The sequence below is a fragment of the Lissotriton vulgaris genome, chromosome 11, assembly GCF_964263255.1.
Source record: "Lissotriton vulgaris chromosome 11, aLisVul1.2, whole genome shotgun sequence".
Lineage (NCBI taxonomy): Eukaryota > Metazoa > Chordata > Amphibia > Caudata > Salamandridae > Lissotriton > Lissotriton vulgaris.
In genome coordinates this window covers 342616158-342637118 of record NC_141699.1, presented here as the reverse complement: position 1 = coordinate 342637118, position 20961 = coordinate 342616158, and the positions used below count along the sequence as shown (strand labels likewise).

The 20961-nt window shown below is 46.9% G+C and overlaps 1 protein-coding gene across 1 annotated transcript in view; it reads right to left on the bottom strand.

The window, feature by feature from the left end:
- The window catches only part of KREMEN1 (kringle containing transmembrane protein 1), a 363157-nt gene that overhangs the window by 37344 nt on the left and 304852 nt on the right, over nt 1-20961 (bottom strand). The gene's annotated exons all lie outside the window — the stretch shown is intronic.

Sequence of the window (20961 nt, the reverse complement as noted above, 5' to 3'; positions counted from 1 at the left end):
ATAAGAGGATGAGAGAAATGTGGGATCAATGTTGGAGGCATAATCCTTTTGTAGCACCAGAAAAGAATAAAATGTAACATTCATCTTGAAATATGTGTCCCGCTACTCAAGAGTCTTAGTAATATTTTTAACCCAAACATCCCGGAAAGAAGTACTCTGTTGCTTTCAGCTCATCAATAATTGAGCAGCCCATCCTTAAGAGAGAACACATTGCGCCTGACTAAGCAGCTTGTAATATTCATTATGTTATGAAAACACACTGTACGAATTCCACAGTCTGAACTGTTACGAGACACACCTATTTCTGCCATGATGCCATTTAAGAGACAATGAAGCCAGACAACCACCTTCAAAAGATGATCACATAGTGCACTTTCTGCAGTGCTCCATAATTAACAATCAGCTGTTTGGGGGTCATTCCTTCTCCCTCTCACCCTTCCCTATATCTGTCCTTGGTAACAAGGCGGGATCTGCCCAGCCCCGTGAGGGGTCTCTTGGTCTTCCATCATAGTCCACACAGCGGAATGCATACAGAAGCCATGCCAAGAAGTTGTCAAGGGATGTCCAGCACCCTTGTGATTTCAAATGCTTGCTCCTTCTGCTGCCTTCCAAGTGAATCCAGGGGCAGAGCTGCCATCCCAGTGGAAGCAGAGCCGGTCCCGACCCAGAGCTTGCAATTGCCCAAAGAAGCACCCTCTTGTGAATAGGTAATTTTTATTTGCACAGTTAATTAAAACCAATGCAATACGATACAAAATATAAAATTAAAGCACAATATAAAATCACATGTGTTTAAAACCATCATAGTATGAACATTTAAGTTCTGTTGTTCATAATTATAAAATCATATCAGCCTTTCAATTATCACTCAGTATTTAAAATTAAACATGATTTGTGTTGCAAGACAAGTTGGAACTAAGACAATTCAAGATTCTGGCCCTGGCATTTTTTTCTCCACAGCCTTTAAAAATGTTACAAGGCCACAGCTCCTTGTAAAATTTTTAAAGGCGTGTGAAACCTCCCTGGAGACCACAGCATCCAGCAATGACCACCTATCAGATCTTGCATGTTGGCTGCATGTGACAGGACGGATACCTACCGAGAAGGCCAACCAAGCTGCTCCCTAGCCAGGGCTTTAATGCCAATTGAAGCTGCAGAGCCGTCCAGTGTCAGTTGAGACACAACTGAGAGCAAAGGGCAGAAGAGCACCCACCAGCGCCGGGAAACCATGACAGCGTGAGCTGGTAATAAAGCGTCACACAAAACACTAAGATAGACATGCAGACTGTGATGTGCCGGATGAACTGTGACGATTGCCTAAGCCTTCCTTTCCATTGGGTGCAAATTATTGAGCTGAACTGCGACTGACTGTGAGCAAGCAGGGGCATAGTGAACTACATCTGTGCCTATGACTACATTACAGCAGAAGGTCTATAAAAACACTAACCACTCCTAGAATAGGGAGAGGGCGACAAAGCCGATGGATTGCTTAAATAGGTATCGTACTTAGATTATGATCTTGCAACTAAGACCATTGAATTGTGTTATATCATGTTTTGCTGTGATAATAAAGTATTTTCTTTTTTACTAAGATCAGCACTGGGTTGGACAACACATTTAATGTGCCTGTTTTACTTCTGTGTTCTGAGCTCTTTCCCAGCACACAACCTCCCTGTGAAGCCTTTTACTGCTCACGCTCACCACTCTGAGAGTCAAGTGTGTAAAGTGTTTACTTGGCCACGTTTGCAGAGCCTTAGTAGGATGGACACCAGAGGCTAATGACCTCATCCAACATGGTTGCAGCCCAGATGCCCATGTCTGCCCTTTGACCTCCCTAATGGGGTTATAGTGCAGACATGGCAATATACTTTTGGAAGTACATGTTTCCTGTACCCAGGCAGCAGACCACATCTGCGATTTGTAAAATATATTTATTCCACAATGTTATAACATCTGATAAGAAAGTACTATCTATCAAAATCAAATCTGCATTATATTAATAGGTTATTCAGAAATTCCATTAGGAAGTTTAAGGTTTTGAACATATGCTTCTACTAATTAAGAATATGAAATATGTTTTCCCTATGCTCAGCTCAGGGCTTCTTATGAGGCATTTACATCTTTGGCTGATACTCCTGTCACTTTATTATTAATTTACTAGAGCCAGCAGCTTCTAAAAGAAAGGAAAATGATATAGGGCCAAGATGAGAATAAAAGATTACTCCCAGGTCTCCCAAAACACACCTGCCTCTAAAACCACTTGCAGCACCACTGGCGCTATGCGAAACAAGAGCCCTGGAGCACATGTGTGCATTAAGTTGAAGATTTCCTTTGAAGCTTGGTAGGTACAACTGGGCACGCCGAGGGCTAAGTTAGGAGACGGTGTGATCTCAGGCACCTGAAAAACTGGAGTAACTGTATAGGATTCTGTGATGCAGTGGACTCGGGATAGCTTTTTACCTGAATTCAAGTGTTTTGAAGAACTGGAAAACATCTAAGCTGGGGGAAGCCTGGGGATTTTAGTCCCACTTGAAGAGGGGTCATCCCCACTAGCTGAACTGGTTTATGCCTTAAAATACCTTGCTTGCCCATGATGCGAGAACTGCTTGAAAGAGATGGTGCTTAGAGGTAATCTCTGATTTCTGCACTGAAGAAATCCTAAATGCCACTATGCAACATCGGTCCTGTGGCTGCAGGTGGTAGATTGTCATTTAAAAGAGGAAGCTGTTGCCTGCCTGCCTGGATGAAACTCAGTGGACCAGTTCCACTTGGGCATGTCTCCAGGTTACCTCTGTGGAACTTCCCACCTGTGACTTCAAGGCATGAAAGCTCTATTGACAGAGGTTATGTTGCTGTTGCAGAGAAACCCTAATTACCCTTTGTTTGCTTGCGCTTTGCCTACACAGATTTTGTTTCTGGTAAAGGAAAATTTCTTTATAATTTTTGTGAATTTCTTACTAGTTTGTTATGATTTTCTATTTTATGTTTTTTAAAACACTGATGTACTTCATGTCTCTTCTTTATACAGAGTTTTTTTTAGTTTGCATATCAGAGATGCCAAATTATCTGTCATGTATTTCCGTGCAGGGGCTTAAAAATCTACAATATCAGTGGTATTTTCCTTTAATACAAGTGAGTAAAACGTTATTGGATTAGAAGGAAGCACTTTCTATTAGTCATGTTCTTATTTCTGCTGCTCCAATATAAATAATGGTAGTTGAAAGCTGGTTTGGGATTTATTTGATAATGAAGGCCAACCTTAAAGAGGTGGTGGTGAGTCCAATCAGCAGTCTAAGACAAAAGTTGCTCATGGTCATGTAGGATCAAGCAACTACTCGACAGTGTAACGTTTGGCATCAGGATGTTTTTCTTTGCTTTTGCATGATATAGTTCCAAGATTTTCAGCCACCCAAATCTAAGCATTTCCAGTGACTTCAACAGCAGGTTTCACAACCGGGACTGCATCACACCCCATTACTTATTGCTAACCTTGAAGCTCTGGCCTTCCAACAATTAGTCCCTAGACCACTGCACACGGCTATCACTCTGATTAGGCGATCATTCCACCAAATGGACTAATCTCAGTGACAAGAAGCAACCCTACAACCTGGAGTGATCGCCACGTCATCAACGTGACCTTAGACTTCCCATCACAGCTTTATCCCAACAGCCTCAAACAGAAATACCCAGACCGCACCATGCAAAACCTGACTCTGGATCCATTATGGGTAGAACTGTCTGAAAAATGGCCACTAGACCCACCAATGGCATATGAAGAGTCTTGACAAAGTGATCCCTCTCACAGCTTTGCAAAACTGGCAACGCCTTAAGACGGTGGGCTGGCTCAACTCGGACGTAAAATTACAAATAACCTTAATCTGAACACTTGGAAGGCAGGTGAAAAAAAGCCTAACACATTTACAGGAGATAGCAACTCCCAAGACAGTACAAAGTATACAAAGCAACCATCATGAAAGTTAAGAGATTCCAGTACTCACAATGCATTCCGGTGACATGATGCCATACTAAGCAGATCTTCAAAATGAAATCAGAATTATTTAACCAAGGCTGAATTTCAAACCATGAGAAGTACTGAGAAGCTCTGAAACTTGCAGGCTGATTATTTCGGTGAGAAAAACCAACAGCCTTAAATCCCTCTTCCAATTTAGAACAATCAAATACACCTTTTCATTTAAGAACCAGGGACTTCAGTAATCAGAACATCAAACTAGACAGGTCATTAGCAAAGGGATTGTGAGAAGTTGGCCTGATATGCAGTGCTCACTATTCTAGTGATCACTATGTATCAGTCCAAACAACCCTTATTGATGATTGGTTGTAAGTCAACCGTAGACCAGCTATCCTAGTAGCATGGACAAGAGCAGTCTTTAGGCTAGACTCTAGAGGGCGTGTTAAGCCAGCTGTTATACCATCACATATACCCCTTGAACACCAAGTGAAAGGATACCACACAAGTTGTTATGAAAATAAAAGTGTATTTATTAAGAACACAACAGCCCTGGACTCTTTATGAGGACAGGGCGCTAAGCACAATACAAAGCTCTTTGAAAAATACTGAAAGTCGCACAATTTACACAAATGCCCGAGGGGCACGAAAAACCATATACTCTAAAAGTGGAATGCGAAATTACTAGCAGGTAAGTACTACTCTAATTGGCTTTAGGATCGCTAGGACTGGACTACTGAACCTTCAGATTACTAGCAGGAGGCCTAGGGGGATCGGGTGCAGAGTGTGCACTCTCACGCGGGATGCGGGACAAAGTCTATGGATGCTAGGTTTCGTAAAGTTAGTGTTATCGGACGAATCCGACTAGGTAGAGCTGAAACGAAAAAGGATCTGGACCCTTGGATAGTGAGGCTATGCTGGAGCACCGAAATGCTGCGGTTACCTAGCCCAGGGGCTGCGGCTGCATAGGTCTGGAAAGACGTCGGGAATCCTCGTTGCAGTCTATGGAGCCTGAAGGAAGAAGTTGCTGGCAGGCGACCAGTGAAGAGATTCGGAGGGATCCAAGCCTGGATCGGTGATGGAGGATACCTGTAAGCAGAGGGGACCAAGTTCTGAATCACTAGCCAGTGATTAGATGGGCACCAGGATGGCACCGGATGGAGTCACCTCGACCAGGTGAGTGGGCGACGCTGGGCTCTGCAGTCTCTCGGACCAGGAGGCGTTGTCGGTGACCAGGATGGAGGTGCGAGCTGTCCCACGAAGGTATTTTGAATTTGAATTTAAAAACATTTGTATAGCGCACTTCTACCATGCGGTTTCTTGGCGCTTTTGGATTGTGAGGAGACAGACAGGAGCGGAGGGAGTCTAGGCATTATAGGCTCGGGAGAAGAGCAAGGTTTTAAGACCTTTCCGGAACTCGATGTAAGAGGGTGTCATACGGAGTTCCGTCGGGAGGGAGTTCCAGAACGCCGGAGCGAGCACTGCAAATTTTGTTCCACCTGCCTTTTTCTTTCTGAAGCGGGGGGTAGTTAACAAGGCCTGATGGGTGGATCGAAGCTCTCTTCCCGGCTTGTAGGGCGTGATGGCGGAGCAAATGAACTCCGGGGCGGTGCCCATTTTGGCCTGAAAGGTGGTACAGCCAAGCTTGAATAGGGCTCGCTCTTTCACCGGCAGCCAGTGCAGGGCCTGCAGTAGAGGAGTGGCTCGATGGAATCTGCTGTCGACGTCGCTGGACCCAGGATTGGGGCAACAAGTCTTGGCAAATGCAAGCCCACGCGGTGGACTTAAAATGGCGTCTGGAGTGGACCAGGAGGGTCCGGGGTGCTCCTCTGTTGGAGGGGAGCAAGGGCCAGTCTGGAGCAACCAGACCAGCAGTGTTGTCATCGTGGTGCGTCGTCAGGAGGGCCACAAGCCAGCAGGCAAGTAGCCGGACAACGCGGTGAGCAGCAAGGAGCAGAAGGGCCCCACGCAGATCTGGAGGATGCTGGGGGGCTGGTCTTTGGTGCTGGAGCTGCTCAGGGTTAGGGCTTCTCGAACCCCAAAGCATTCACTCGAGGATCCCTCGGCGGTCGTGCTGGATAAGCTTCGTGCAGTTCTGAAGATGGCCGGTCCCTCGAGGTCTCGTCACACCCACGGGTCTCAGCTGAGCTGACGATGTGGGTAGAGGTCAGAGGTGCCGGGGAAGCCGGGTCTCGTCATGCTGGTCGGTCGGATTCCAGAGGAAGCACGTGCAGCAAACCGCAGTGTTCTTAGATGGTGCCTGCGGGTGCAGGGTGACTACTCTTTAGTCACAAGGGAGAAATCTTAGGAAGAAGTCTTGAGTTCCTTTCGTAGAAAGTAGTTTCAGGATTCAAAGATGATCTAATTTGGAAGGGGGCCCGCTCCTATCTTTATACTAGGAAAAGGGGCTGGCACGCGACTAGGTCCTGCCCATGGGTGGGACCAGGAAGGGGGGTGTTTACACCCCTCTCCCATGCCGGACTTTCCCAAGCTCAGGGGCTGGTGTGCCCCTGGAACTGGTTCTAGCCGGCAGATGCATAGTGAGCACCGGGGTGCCACTTGCAGTCACCTTCCTCTAAAGCCCTGCCTACCCAGGATACACAAAACCCTGTCTGGGATGGTGGTAGCACCGCCCCTGACAGGAAACCCTTTGTCCAAGCCTCCCTCGCTGGAAGGACTCCCAGCAGCAGGAGGTCAGACTTGTGTCTGTGGTGGCAGCATCCATTTTGTGATGCTGAGGCTTGAGTTAACTTTAACCGGGGTTCACAGTTACATACATGTCGTGTCCCTCTAGAAGGGTGGAATGCTAACCCCGTCGCCAGAATTGGCGAGGGGTTAGTATTCCAATTCGTATGACACCTTACTCGACATGTTTTGATAAAGCGATACCAGAGTTGGCATATAACCGCGAGGATTATAATGCACTTAAGAGTATATGGTATGCGTTATCATGGAACAGCTATTAGGACTTGGTTCCGCAAGCTGCAAACGGGCTCAGCTCATGCCAGAGCACCATCTCACATGATTCCAAGCACTCTGCCTTCAGGATTGTCGAGGCCTGCCATAGGAGTGACTGATAGGAATCTATGTGTCCATTTTTAGGGTTAGATATAGGTATACTATATCTAAAGCAAAGGGTGATTACACCACCTTTCCCCAGCCGTCGTGCAGCCAGTTGTGTCAGATTTAGATGGCCAGCCAGGAGTGGCATAATACATGCTGCAGCCCCTGGTAGGCCCTGGGTACACCTATGCCCTGAGTTACAGGGTCTGATAAGGTGGCCCAGTACCAATTGGTAAATGCACCTAAGGTACACGTGTCAATTTAGTGAGAGAACAGCAAGGCTGTGGGTCTGATTAGCAGGCCCACAGCCAGAGAAGTCGTAAACCAGTGAAGCAAAAAGCAAAAATCTGGGGTGATCATAGGATTGCAGACCCTACTCTCCTACATGACCCCCCCCCCCAAACTTTGGGACAATAAACTAACCTTGACCAGGTGAGTCTTCTTGCTCTAAGTGGAAATACCTGGAGAGCCCATCTGCATTGCCACGATCAGTGCCAGGTCTATGCTCCACTGTAAAATCCATCCCCTGTAGGGAAATGGACCACCTAAGCAGTTTGGGGATTTCACCCTTCATCTGATTTAGCCACAAGAGGGGCTTATGGTCGGTCTGAATCTTGAAATGAGTGCCAAACAAGTATGGCCTCAGTTTCTTCAGGGCCCAAACCACAGCAAAGGCCTCCCTCTCAATAGCTGACCAATTTTTCTCTCTGGGGGTCAGCCTTCTGCTTATAAAAGCAATGGGCTGGTCATGACCATCAAAATTCAGCTGAGATAGAACAGCTCCCACACCCAACTCAGAAGCATCTGTTTGGACAATGAATGTTTTGGAGTAGTCTGGACTCTTTAGGATAGATGCTGTGCACATGGCCTGCTTTAGGTCATCGAATGCTTTTTGACAGCCTGCTGTCCACTGAACTTTCTTTGGCATCTTTTTACTTGTCAGGTCATTAAGTGGAGTCAGTCAGTCAGTCAAAATATCTTTATTCGGCTTATTTAAAAACCGTGCAAAGAGAAAAAAGGATAAAATACATTTCATACAAATTTTTTCTTATTTACACAAAACATTAGATATTAACAATTAATTAAGTGGAGTCACAATTGATCCATAATTTCTGACAAATTTCCTGTAATAACCAGTCAGGCCCAAGAAAGCTCGAACCTGAGTCTGGGTGGTTGGAGGAGCCCAAACCTTGATGGATTGTATCTTGCTCTCCAGTGGCTGAACCTGGCCTCCACCTACAAGGTGGCCCAGGTATACAACCTGTGTCTGCCCTATCTGGCATTTGGTGGCCTTGATAGTGAGACCTGCTGCTTGCAGTGCCTCTAACACTTTCCTCAGGTGGACCAGGTGATCCTCCCAGGTGGAACTAAAGACAGCTATATCATCAAGATATGCTGCATAGAAGTCATCCAGCCCAGTGAGAACTTGATTCACCAGCCTTTGGAAGGTGGCAGGTGCATTTTTCAAATCAAAGGGCATTACCACAAACTGATAATGCCCACCAGGGGTAGAAAATGCTGTCTTGGGTTTGGCATCCTCAGCTAACCTGATTTGCCAATACCCAGCTGTCAGGTCAAATGTACTTAAGTAGTTGGCAGAAGCCAATCTATCTATAAGCTCATCTGCCCTTGGTATTGGGTGGGCATCAGTCTTAGTGACTGCATTGAGGCCTCTGTAGTCTACGCAGACCCTCATCTCTTTCTTACCACCCTGGGTGTGAGGTTTAGGCACTAGAACTACTGGACTAGCCCAAGGGCGATCTGAGGTCTCAATGACTCCCAGCTCCAACATTTTCTGCACTTCTGTCTTAATGCAGTCTCTAACATGTTCAGGCTGCCTGTAAATGTTACTCTTAACTGGCAGGCTGTCACCAGTGTCAACCTCATGGGCACACCAATTGGTTTGACTGGGTGTCAGAGAGAACATATGTCTGAAGGATTGAAGAACTTGTTTACAAGCCTTCTGTTGATGGTCAGAGAGGCTGCCACAAAAGACAACATCATCTATTGACCCAGCATCAGGATTCTGAGTGAGCAGGTCTGGGAAAGGGTCACTCTCTTCCTCCTGTCCCTCATCTGTGGCCATGAGCAAGCTCATGTCCTTCCTGTCAACATATGCTTTGAGCCTGTTCACATGGAGCACCCTGTGGGGGCTCCTGGGAGTTCCAAGGTCCACCAGGTAGGTGACCTCTCCCTTTTGCTCAATGATTGTGTGGGGCCCAGACCATTTGTCTTTGAGTGCTGCTGGGGCCACTGGCTCCAACACCCACACCTTCTGTCCAGGCTGGTACACAGTCAGGACAGCCTTTTGGTCATGCCAAGCTTTTTGGAGTTCTTGGCTTGCCTCAAGGTTCTTAGAAGCCTTTTCCATATACTTAGCCATCCTGGAGCGGAGACCAAGTACATAGTCCACTATGTTGGTTGCAGGCTTTTTGAGAGGTCTCTCCCATCCTTCCTTCACCAAACACAGGGGTCCTCTCACATGATGCCCATACAGAAGTTCAAAAGGGCTGTAGCTAACCCCCTTCTGTGGGACCTCTCTGTAAGCAAACAAAAGGCAGGGTATCAGGACATCCCATCTACACCTGAGTTTTTCAGGTAGTCCATGAATAATCCCTTTTAGGGTCCTGTTGAACCTTTCAACAAACCCATTGCATTGTAGATGATAGGGTGTAGTGAACTTGTAGTTGACACCACATTCCTTCCACATAGCAGTCAGATATCCTGACATGAAGTTTGCACCTCTGTCAGAGACAACCTCCTTAGGGAAGCCCACTCTGGAGAACACTCCAACTAGGGCTCTTGCCACAACAGGTGCTGTAGTGGTCCTGAGGGGAATAGCTTCAGGATACCTGGTGGCATGGTCCACCACCACCAGTATAAACTTGTGCCCTGATGCTGTCTGGGGTTCCATTGGACCAACAATGTCAATCCCCACTCTTTCAAAGGGCACCCCCACCACAGGCATAGGTATAAGGGGGGCCTTTGTTGTGCCACCTGACTTACCACTGGCTTGGCAAGTGACACAGGAGCGACAAAACTCCTTGGTATCTTCATTCATGCGAGGCCAGTGAAAGTGTGAGACCATTCTGTCCCAAGTCTTATTCTGGCCTAAGTGTCCTGCAAGGGGAATCTCATGGGCCAAGGTGAGAAGGAAACCTCTCAGAGACAATGGAATGACCAGCCTCCTGGTTGCACCAGGTTTGGGGCCTCTTGACTCAGAGTATAGGAGTCCATCTTCCCAGTATACCCTGTGGGCACCTGTGGCGTTCCCTGCAGCCTCAGCAGCAGCCTGCTGTCTGAGGGGTTCAAGAGAAGGGCAGGCTAACTGTTCCTTCCCCAGGTCTTCTCTGGAGGGTACCCCTGAACCCAGAAACTCAACCTGATCAGGTTCAAGTTCTTTAGGCTCAGTTTCCCTCAGCTCTTTGAGGTCAGCCTCCTCTGAGACTTGATCCACAACCTGGGGCAAGGGGGAAGGCAATGCCTTAACCCTCCTGCTCTTCTTCTTGGAAGGTGTCTGGTCCATTGTTCCAGGATCCAGCACCTGTTCAGTGGGGCATCTTCTGGCCTGTGACCTAGTCACAGCAAGCACATGTGCTGGCAAGCCTACCATCTCCATGTGAGTCCTCTGCTCCACTTCTGACCATAGGGATGACTCCAAATCATTGCCCAACAAACATTCAACTGGGAGGTCTGAACTAACAACAACCTTCTTTTGGCCACTTACCCCTCCCCAGGAGAAATCAACAATTGCCATACTATGGTGGGTAGTGACATTGCTGGCATTGGTCACTAGGTACTCTGGTCCTAGCATGATCTACCCAGGGTCCACAAAGTTAGGTGTCACCATTTTGACACTGGCACAAGTGTCCCTGTAGGCCTGAGCCATCTTGCCATTGATAAAAGGTGTCTGTCTGTATTTGCCCAAAGTATTGGGGCTTGCATCAGGGTATATATCCACACCCCCTGTACAGACAAGGACAGCCTGAGTGAGTGTGCCAACTAAGTTGTCACTCCCCTCAGAACCCAAGGTTAACCCAACTAATCCCTTGGGAGGAGCACTACCACTGCTGACTGTACTAGGGGGTGCAGGTGCCTTAGGGGCTGCAGTGGCAGGAGTTTGCCCTCCTTTCTTGGCGCACTCACTAAACCAGTGAGTTTTACTTTTACAGTATTGGCACCACCTTTTAGACTGGCCTTCTTGAGTCTTCTTCTTCTGGGAAGCCTGACCCCCACCCTGTTTGGTTTGTTGGGGGCCTGTCGAAGACTTCTGGTCATTTTGTTCACCTTTGGTATTATTACCCTTCTGGTCTGCTTTCTTCTGACCACCCTGGTTCTGGCCCTGAATCTGCTTAACCCTTGTTCTGACCCATCTGTCTGCCTTCTTTCCCAATTCTTGGGGAGAGGTCAGATCTGAGTCAACAAGGTGCTGATGCAACAACTGGTTCTGGCAATTGTTTAAAATCTGTTCCCTCGTGATCAGATTGTACAATCCTGTATAATCAGTAACCTTACTGCCCAGCAACCAGCCCTCCAAAGCCTTAGTGGCACAATCCACAAAATCAGACCAATCCTGAGACTGAGTTTTCTGGGTATCCCTGAACAGCAACCTGTACTGCTCAGTGGTTAGGCCAAACCCATCTATCAGTGTACTTTTCAGGACTTGGTAATTGTTAGCATCCTCAGCTCTAGTAGTGAGGAGCTTATCTCTGCCTTTGCCTTCAAAGGAGAGCCACAAGACAGCTGCCCACTGACTCTGGGGGACGCACTGGACAGTGCAGGCCCTCTCCAAAGCAGTTATCCATTTGTGGATATCATCCCCTTGTTTAAAGGGGGGCACTATCTTACGCAGGTGTCTAGTGTCTAAACTCCTGTCCTTTTCTCTAGGTAAAATGCTGTCACCAGTGGGATCTAGCCCACTTAACTTTTGCTCTCTAGCAAGGGCAAGTCTCTCTTTGGCCAGGGCAAGTTCTTCCCTTTCAATCCTCAGATTGACTTCCCTCATCTTTGCTTCATGCTCTCTTCTCTGAGGGGATGTCATCCCTCTGTGAGAAGAGGTCTGAGAGCCATTGGTTCGAATGGATCTGTTAGAGCCTCTGGATAGAGACCTAACTCGTCCACTCCCAAAGTTAAGCCTGCCTGAGAGTGGCCCTGGGGGTCCCCCAAATCCATTCTCATGCCTGCTTAAGTTGGTCCTGGTTAGTCTACTGACTTCTACCTGACCTTTGTCTGCCTCATCCCCTGACAACTCCTGATCCTCCTCCTCTCCTTCACTAACTGTTCCATTGAGTTGGAGGTCAGGGTCACCAATCAGAAAGGGAATGGTAGGGTTAGAACCCTGTTTTAGCTTCCTGGATGTACAGATTTGTCTCATCTCCTGGAAGCTAAGAGCAGCATATCGTGAAGTGACCTGTGGAGGGTCCACTGACACAAGGGGGGCTTCTGAGTTCCCTCCTTTGTCCGACATGCTTCTAGTGTGGTGTAAGTGATGCACCTACCTACACTATTTGTTTGCCTACTGATCCCTTGCTAAGAGTTGTAGTCAGGGTGTGCTAGGCCCTGTTGCACTACAACAGCTGGTTCAGTAGAACTCAGAGTATTCTAAGCTAAGTTACATGTACCTTAATACTTATGTGATCTTTCAAAATGATATTCTTAGGATACGTGTGGTAAAACAACAGCAAGCTCAAATCCCAACTGCTGCTCACCAATGTGAGAAGTTGGCCTGATACGCAGTGCTCACTATTCTAGTGATCACTATGTATCAGTCCAAACAACCCTTATTGATGATTGGTTTTAAGTCAACCGTAGACCAGCTATCCTAGTAGCATGGACAAGAGCAGTCTTTAGGCTAGACTCTAGAGGGCAAGTTAAGCCAGCTGTTATACCATCACATATACCCCTTAAACACCAAGTGAAAGGACACCACACAAGTTGTTATGAAAATAAAAGTGTATTTATTTAGAACACAACAGCCCTGGACTCTTTATGAGGACAGGGCGCTAAGCACAATACAAAGCTCTTTGAAAAATACTGAAAGTCGCAAAATTTACACAAATGCCCGAGGGGCACGAAAAACCATGTACTCTAAAAGTGGAATGCGAAATTACTAGCAGGTAAGTACTACTCTAATAGGCTTTAGGATCGCTAGGACTTGACTACTGAACCTTCAGATTACTAGCAGGAGGCCTAGGGGGATCGGGTGCAGAGTGTGCACTCTCACGCGGGATGCGGGACAAAGTCTATGGATGCTAGGTTTCGTAAAGTTAGTGTTATCGGACAAATCCGACTAGGTAGAGCTGAAACGAAAAAGGATCTGGACCCTTGGATAGTGAGGCTATGCTGGAGCACCGAAATGCTGAGGTTACCTAGCCCAGGGGCTGCGGCTGCATAGGTCTGGAAAGACGTCTGGAATCCTCGTTGCAGTCTATGGAGCCTGAAAGAAGAAGTTGCTGGCAGGCGACCAGTGGAGAGATTCGGAGGGATCCAAGCCTGGATCGGTGATGGAGGATACCTGTAAGCAGAGGGGACCAAGTTCTGAATCACTAGCCAGTGATTAGATGGGTACCAGGATGGCACCGGATGGAGTCACCTCGACCAGGTGAGTGGGCGACGCTGGGCTCTGCAGTCTCTCGGACCAGGAGGCGTTGTCGGCGACCAGGATGGAGGTGCGAGCTGTCCCACGAAGGTATCTGCTGTCGACGTCGCTGGACCCAGGATTGGGGCAACAAGTCTTGGCAAATGCAAGCCCACGCGGTGGACTTAAAATGGCGTCTGGAGTAGACCAGGAGGGTCCGGGGTGCTCCTCTGTTGGAGGGGAGCAAGGGCCAGTCTGGAGCAACCAGACCAGCGGTGTTGTTGTCGTGGTGCGTCGTCAGGAGGGCCACAAGCCAGCAGGCAAGTAGCTGGACAACGCGGTGAGCAGCAAGGAGCAGAAGGGCCCCACGCAGACCTGGAGGATTCTGGGGGGCTGGTCTTCGGTGCTGGAGCTGCTCAGGGTTAGGGCTTCTCGAACCCCAAAGCACTCACTCGAGGATCCCTCGGCGGTCGTGCTGGATAAGCATCGTGCAGTTCTGAAGATGGCCGGTCCCTGGAGGTCTCGTCACACCCACGGGTCTCAGCTGAGCTGACGATGTGGGTAGAGGTTAGAGGTGCCGGGGAAGCCAGGTCTCGTCGTGCTGGTCAGTTGGATTCCAGAAGAAGGACGTGCAGCAAACCGCAGTGTTCTTAGATGGTGCCAGCGGGTGCAGGGTGACTACTCCTTAGTCACAAGGGAGAAATCTTAGGAAGAAGTCTTGAGTTCCTTTCGTAGAAAGTAGTTTCAGGATTCAAAGATGATCTAATTTGGAAGGGGGCCCGCTCCTATCTTTATACTAGGAAAAGGGGCTGGCACGCGACTAGGTCCTGCCCATGGGTGGGACCAGGAAGGGGGGTGGTTACACCCCTCTCCCATGCCGGACTTGCCCCAGCTCAGGGGCTGGTGTGCCCCTGGAACTGGTTCTAGCTGGCAGATGCATAGTGAGCACCTGGGTGCCACTTGCAGTCACCTTCCTCTAAAGCCCTCCCTACCCAGGATACACAAAACCCTGTCTGGGATGGTGCTAGCACCGCCCCTGACAGGAAACCCTTTGTCCAAGCCTCCCTCGCTGGAAGGACTCCCAGCAGCAGGAGGTCAGACTTGTGTCTGTGGTGGCAGCATCCATTTTGTGATGCTGAGGCTTGAGTTAACTTTAACCGGGGTTCACAGTTAAATACATGTCGTGTCCCTCTAGAAGGGTGGAATGCTAACCCCGTCGCCAGAATTGGCGAGGGGTTAGTATTCCAATTCGTATGACACCTTACTCGACATGTTTTGATAAAGCGATACCAGAGTTGGCATATAACCGCGAGGAATATAATGCACTTAAGAGTATATGGTATGCGTTATCATGGAACAGCTATTAGGACTTGGTTCCGCAAGCTGCAAACGGGCTCAGCTCATGCCAGAGCACCATCTCACACGATTCCAAGCACTCTGCCTTCAGGATTGTCGAGGCCTGCCATAGGATTGACTGATAGGAATCTATGTGCCCATTTTTAGGGTTAGATATAGGTATACTATATCTAAAGCAAAGGGTGATTACACCACTTTGCCCCAGCTGTCGTGCAGCCAGTTGTGTCAGATTTAGATGGCCAGCCAGGGGTGGCATAATACATGCTGCAGCCCCTGGTAGGCCCTGGGTACACCTATGCCCTGAGTTACAGGGTCTGATAAGGTGGCCCAGTACCAATTGGTAAATGCACCTAAGGTACACGTGTCAATTTAGTGAGAGAACAGCAAGGCTGTGGGTCTGATTAGCAGGCCCACAGCCAGAGAAGTCGTAAACCAGTGAAGCAAAAAGCAAAAATCTGGGGTGATCATAGGATTGCAGACCCTACTCTCCTACAGGGATCGTTCCCAGAGAAGGTCCTTTAGGTTTCACACATATTTCTGATTTCCTCAAACAAAACAACCTCCTTCTTGGCAGACAGGCTGGTTTCTGTCAAGGGAGACGCACCGAATCAGAATTAGTTACAATCTGGGATGAACTCAAATATAGTTGAGTCTAACGCATACTAGTCCCTCTCCTTTGTGAGTGATCGTCAGCATTCGACACAGTGTACCGTAATCTACTGCTCCAAAAGCAGCATGACCATGGAATCCAAGGCACTGTTCTTGATTGGATTAAGACCTACAAGGCAGAAAAAGAGTGAAATTATCACTTTCCTCAATTCTGCCACCACAATTGTGCAAATGCATTGGTGTCCCTTACTTTTAAATGTTGACCTAGCCACACTCCTGGGAATTGTTGCCACTTTCAAGCTTACTGGATACAAATATGATGACAATACCTAGAGAATTCTAATGCTGAAAAAATTAGCCAGATCGGGATTCAGAAATGCTTTAGGCCACTTGGATGCTGCAGAATGATCTGAAGCACAACTCATCAAAACAGATGTCCTGACTTGTGACAAATGTCAAACGTTGGACAGTAAAAAACTTACAAGTAATAATGGATTCCAGCATCTCTCCACCACCACAAGTTATTCAAGTGTCCTAGCACCATAGTGCAAAGGTGCCTGCATTGTGGTCAAGAAAGTTTTTGTGCTGAAAGGTGTACCTTCATGCACAAAAACTATCCCTTGAGGCTTATTGCTCTGTGAGCGTGCGGGCCGTAGAATGCAGTAAAATCTTTGTAAATCTGGACTTAAGTGTAATGTGAGCTGGGCTCAAGTGTCAGTGCTATCTCAAGAAAATACTAGGCAGTCACTTAGGGTACCACTGGCAAAGAGGGCCGAGATTACACTTTAAAGCATGAACAATTCTCTATTAATAGGAAAGGCACTTACAAAAAACATTTTGTTTAGGATGCTAGAAGTCCTTGCACCAGATCTGCCAATTGCATGGGAGTCAAGAAGTGCAATGTTGATAGTGGTGGCACAGCTGCCTTATTGAAAAGGGAGGATGGCATAGCTAAGTGTTGGTGAGAATGAGTTTTGTGAGAGGTTACTCCCCCGGAACAGTAAGGAGTTGTGTTGGTGGGGGACTATTTGGGTACTGTGTGCCTCTGACTCTCGACATTTTGGCTACATGTTTACCGGACATGGTTTATTTATAAGTGCCATTATCGGCAATGGATGACCTCCTGATGGGATGGGATTTCATTAGCGTCACTGACAGTGGGCCTTGATTTGTGTTTACTTTTTCTTGTTCTGAAACACAGGTTGTGTTCTTGGGAGACCTCCCTGCCGGGCGCAACTTCGAGTTTGTAATATTGTTAAACTCGGTGAGTACATGGGAGGGGGCCTTTCTAAAATGATTAAATTGATCCAGTGTGGATGTATGCCTTCTTGTAAACACGATAGATTCGAGGAGGGTGTACTTACAGTTAGGTGTGGTGAATTATTTTATGCAGCAGTATACATTTTATTATTTTTTCCTTAATTAATATCGGGGGTGGAAAATGTGATTACCATCAGATTGATGTAGTGAATAATAAACGCTACAGGTAACCTTAATAGGCACAACAAATTTGGATGCCTATGAGGGGAATCCTTAATTTGGCACATAAATTAAAGCGCATATATTATTTTGCTTCTTTTCAGTATATGTATCTTGTGTTGTTGGGAAACTCCTCTACACGTGACGATCAAGTTATGATCACCAGAGACTAGTTTACTTTGGCATTCTGACCGACTTGCGGTCGGGCCAATATCAGGAAAGGGAATGATAGACGTCCTGAAGAAGACTGGGTGACCTTTGAGGCGCATTAAGTCGGTCGAAACATGTTGGCACAAGCAGTACAAGGAAGGGTGTTTTGAGAACCTAATCTTCTCCTCTAAACACAACCCATCCTAACTCTTTTTTAATCCTTGTTGTGGAACCTATAAATAAAGGTCTGATTGGTATCCCCAAACCAGTTTTAGAGTACTTTCCCATTAACTGCAGTTTGCCGTATCAACATTCCCAGTCACATGGTGATATTCACTGTTCTATCACTGCGTTCGTTATATTTGTGTTTGTGTTGTGTCTTGTGATCTCGTATATTTTTTATTTTTTTACCCCTCCCTTTATGCTCTGCCCTGAGTGTGGCTACACCAGGGCGTTTTGTAAGCAGACCCGATGATGAAGCATGTCACACACTTTTGTGTGTGAGTGAGGGCAGTTTTTCAAAACAGATGTATTTTTTCTGTTTTGTGTTGTTACACGTGTACTTTAATCTCTCCACCCCTTCTTGTGTGTATATGTTGGTGAGAATGTTCACCTTTTTGGGCTCCGCCAAATAGAGAGAGGAGGAATGCACCATATCTAACAAGATATGGTGCGTTCTTGCACTTCCTGTGCATTGAAGCATTGGCTTCAATGGCGGAGCGCAGCGGGTTGTCTTGCTGCATTTGTCTTGCTGCGTTGCACCAAATATGGGTACATCTGCCCCCTAATGACTGGTATGATGGGGTGGCAGGAAACATTTAAAACGCTGCCCTGGCATCAGCCTTTGATTTGACTTCAATCCATGCAGTGCTGGCTCATGCATGACACAAGGGATGACAGGGAAGTTAAGGACGGGAACTTCGCTTCACTCTGCTTTATTTTTGTGAAATAAAAGGACGGGAACTCTAGGCTCGTGGAGAATACCCCAGATTAACTCCACTGACTACATCAATCAGTAAGAAAGTGAAGGGAGTGGGAGAGGCAGGCACCCCTGTCCTTTCATTCTCCGCAAAAATCATGCCCCCTTTGTGTCAAGCTGCAAACATTTGGGGATGCTTTAGGCCTTTTTCGGTCCAGCCTTTTTTCTCTTTTATATTTGGACATATTGTGTCTGAAAGGAGCCCTGTCCGTCCGTCTTTTCTCAAGCTCTCCTCACCTCAAGCATTTCTCTGCAGCCCTGCTCAGTCGCCCCCGGCAACCAGTGCAGGACATCCGTGAGCCCCCGCCGGCCTTCACGGGCTGCCGCCCGCCAGGAATCTCGGACCTGCTCGATTGACCATTAAAGTCCGGATGGTTCCTCATTACATTCATTCACTGACAGACAATACCTCTGCACGCGAGGGCGGAAGATGAGGCTGCCGACTGAGCATGAGCGAGTTTCTGAGGCACCAGTTGAGGATGCAACGGAAGAGGCAGACAACCCCTCTCTTCCGGATGTTCCCTCGTGCCTGCGCTGCCGTCTAGGATGAACCACCCACCCGCAAAGGGGTGTACTTCTCTTCCCGAGGTTTTGTTTACAAGCGTGGTGTGCGTAGAGTTTCCACGGATGCAGGGACTAAAAGCAAAATCAGGCTCCCTAAAGCAAATCCCTCTTCATTTATTCGGCGAAAGTAACTGTAGAATAAAGAAGTTTACCGGCACATCCTATGTTCTTTATTGGGAACACATCTTTGCATCCTCTTTCTCCCTCTCTAAGGCAGGCCGTTTTGCTCCCCGCTATAACCACATGTCCTTCGCCACCTCTTCCTCTCTCACGCACAGACACAGGCTCTCACGCAAAGACCAGAGTCACACAGGCAGCGCATTGACTGGCACCATGAACGCATTCACCATTCTATCGCCAGGCCCACTTGGCTACTGGGGTCGAAATACATGTATCTGCACTATCTACATTAAAACGTTTTTTAAAATGCACACTTTAATATGTCTTAAAATGTGAAAAAGTGTTATGAGTGTCGGTCTCCTTAATGCACGCGCACAAACACACATACAGTTTTCTTTAACGTCTTCTTTGCTTTCGTAAAAATGCGCCTTTTCGCTCTCTTCTTCCCTTCTTTCGCATCTTTGTACCTGTCTTTCAATTGCCCTTTAAACTCCAAAGCTAAAGTAAAATCATTTGAATTGATGTTATACTGGTTGACACAAAACTGACAAAAACACAGAGGCCCACATGCATCAAGCATTTTTGTAGTCGCAAACGGTGCGATTCCTTAAAATCGGCCGTTTGCGAATGCAAAAGTGCTTTTTGGGATGCATGAAGCAATTTTAGAATTCGTAACATTTTTGCGAGTTCTAAAATTGCGGGTGCTTTTAAGAAGTCGCAGATGTGCGATTTCTTAAAAGCAATGCATCATTACTTTTCAAAGTGTAAATTCGCAATTAGGGTGCCAAATTTACCGAGTGGTTGAACCACTCGGTAAATTTGGAAAAAGTGTTTCAAATGCTGAAAATGTTTTTTTTTCAACATTCATGTTTCACACACACATGTCCTTAGGACATGTGTGTGTGAAACATGATGCGAAAAATACATTTCAGGGGTGCATGGGGGGGTCCTTTGGACCCCCCCCCGCACCCATGAAATTTTCAAAGTGCCATTCGCAATTTGCTAATGCCTTCCCATTGACTCCTATGGGCCTTTTGGCCCATAGGAATCAATGGGAATTGCGAAAATTAACTTAAGAATTCGGTATTCATTTGGGATTCGGTAAAAATTGCGATTTTTACCGAATCACAAATGAATACCGAAAATAATGATGCATAGCATTTTGCACTTCTTAATTTGCGATTCCTTATTTTTCGCAAATTAGGAAGTGCAAAATGTCACAATGATGCATGTGGGCCCATGTAGCAGACGTTACTCAGTGGTAGCAGGACCCTGCCCTAGGAGATTACAATGCTGTATGATGGTAAATCCCTTGGAATTTACAATAGTATATGATGGTGAATACCTTGGACTTTACAGTGGTATAAGATGGTGAACCCCTTGGACTTTACAGCGGTATATGATGGTGAATCCCTTCGACTTTACAGTGGTATATGACGGTGAATCCCTTGGACTTTACAGTGGTATATGACGGTGAATCCCTTGGACTTTACAGTGGTATATGACGGTGAATCCCTTGGACTTTACAGTGGTATATGACGGTGAATCCCTTGGACTTTACAGTGGTATATGACGGTGAATCCCTTGGACTTTCCATGGTATATGATGGTGAATCCCTTGGACTTTACAGTGGTATAAGATGGTGAACCATTTGGACTTTACAGTGGTATATGATGGTGAATACCTTGGACTTTACAGTGGTATAAGATGGTGAACCCCTGGGACTTTACAGTGGTATATGATGGTGAACCCCTTGGACTTTACAGTGGTATATGATGGTGAACCCCTTGGACTTTACAGTGGTATATGATGGTGAATCCCTTGGACTTTACAGTGGTATATGATGGTGAATCTCTTGGACTTTACAGTGGTATAAGATGGTGAACCCCTTGGACTTTACAGTGGTATATGATGGTGAATCTCTTGGACTTTACAGTGGTATAAGATGGTGAACCCCTTGGACTTTACAGTGGTATATGATGGTGAATCCCTTGGACTTTACCGTGGTATAAGATGGTGAATGCTATGGTCTTAAGAGTAATACATGATAAGTAGTCCATGGGACTTTACCGTGGTACATGATAGTGAATCCATGGA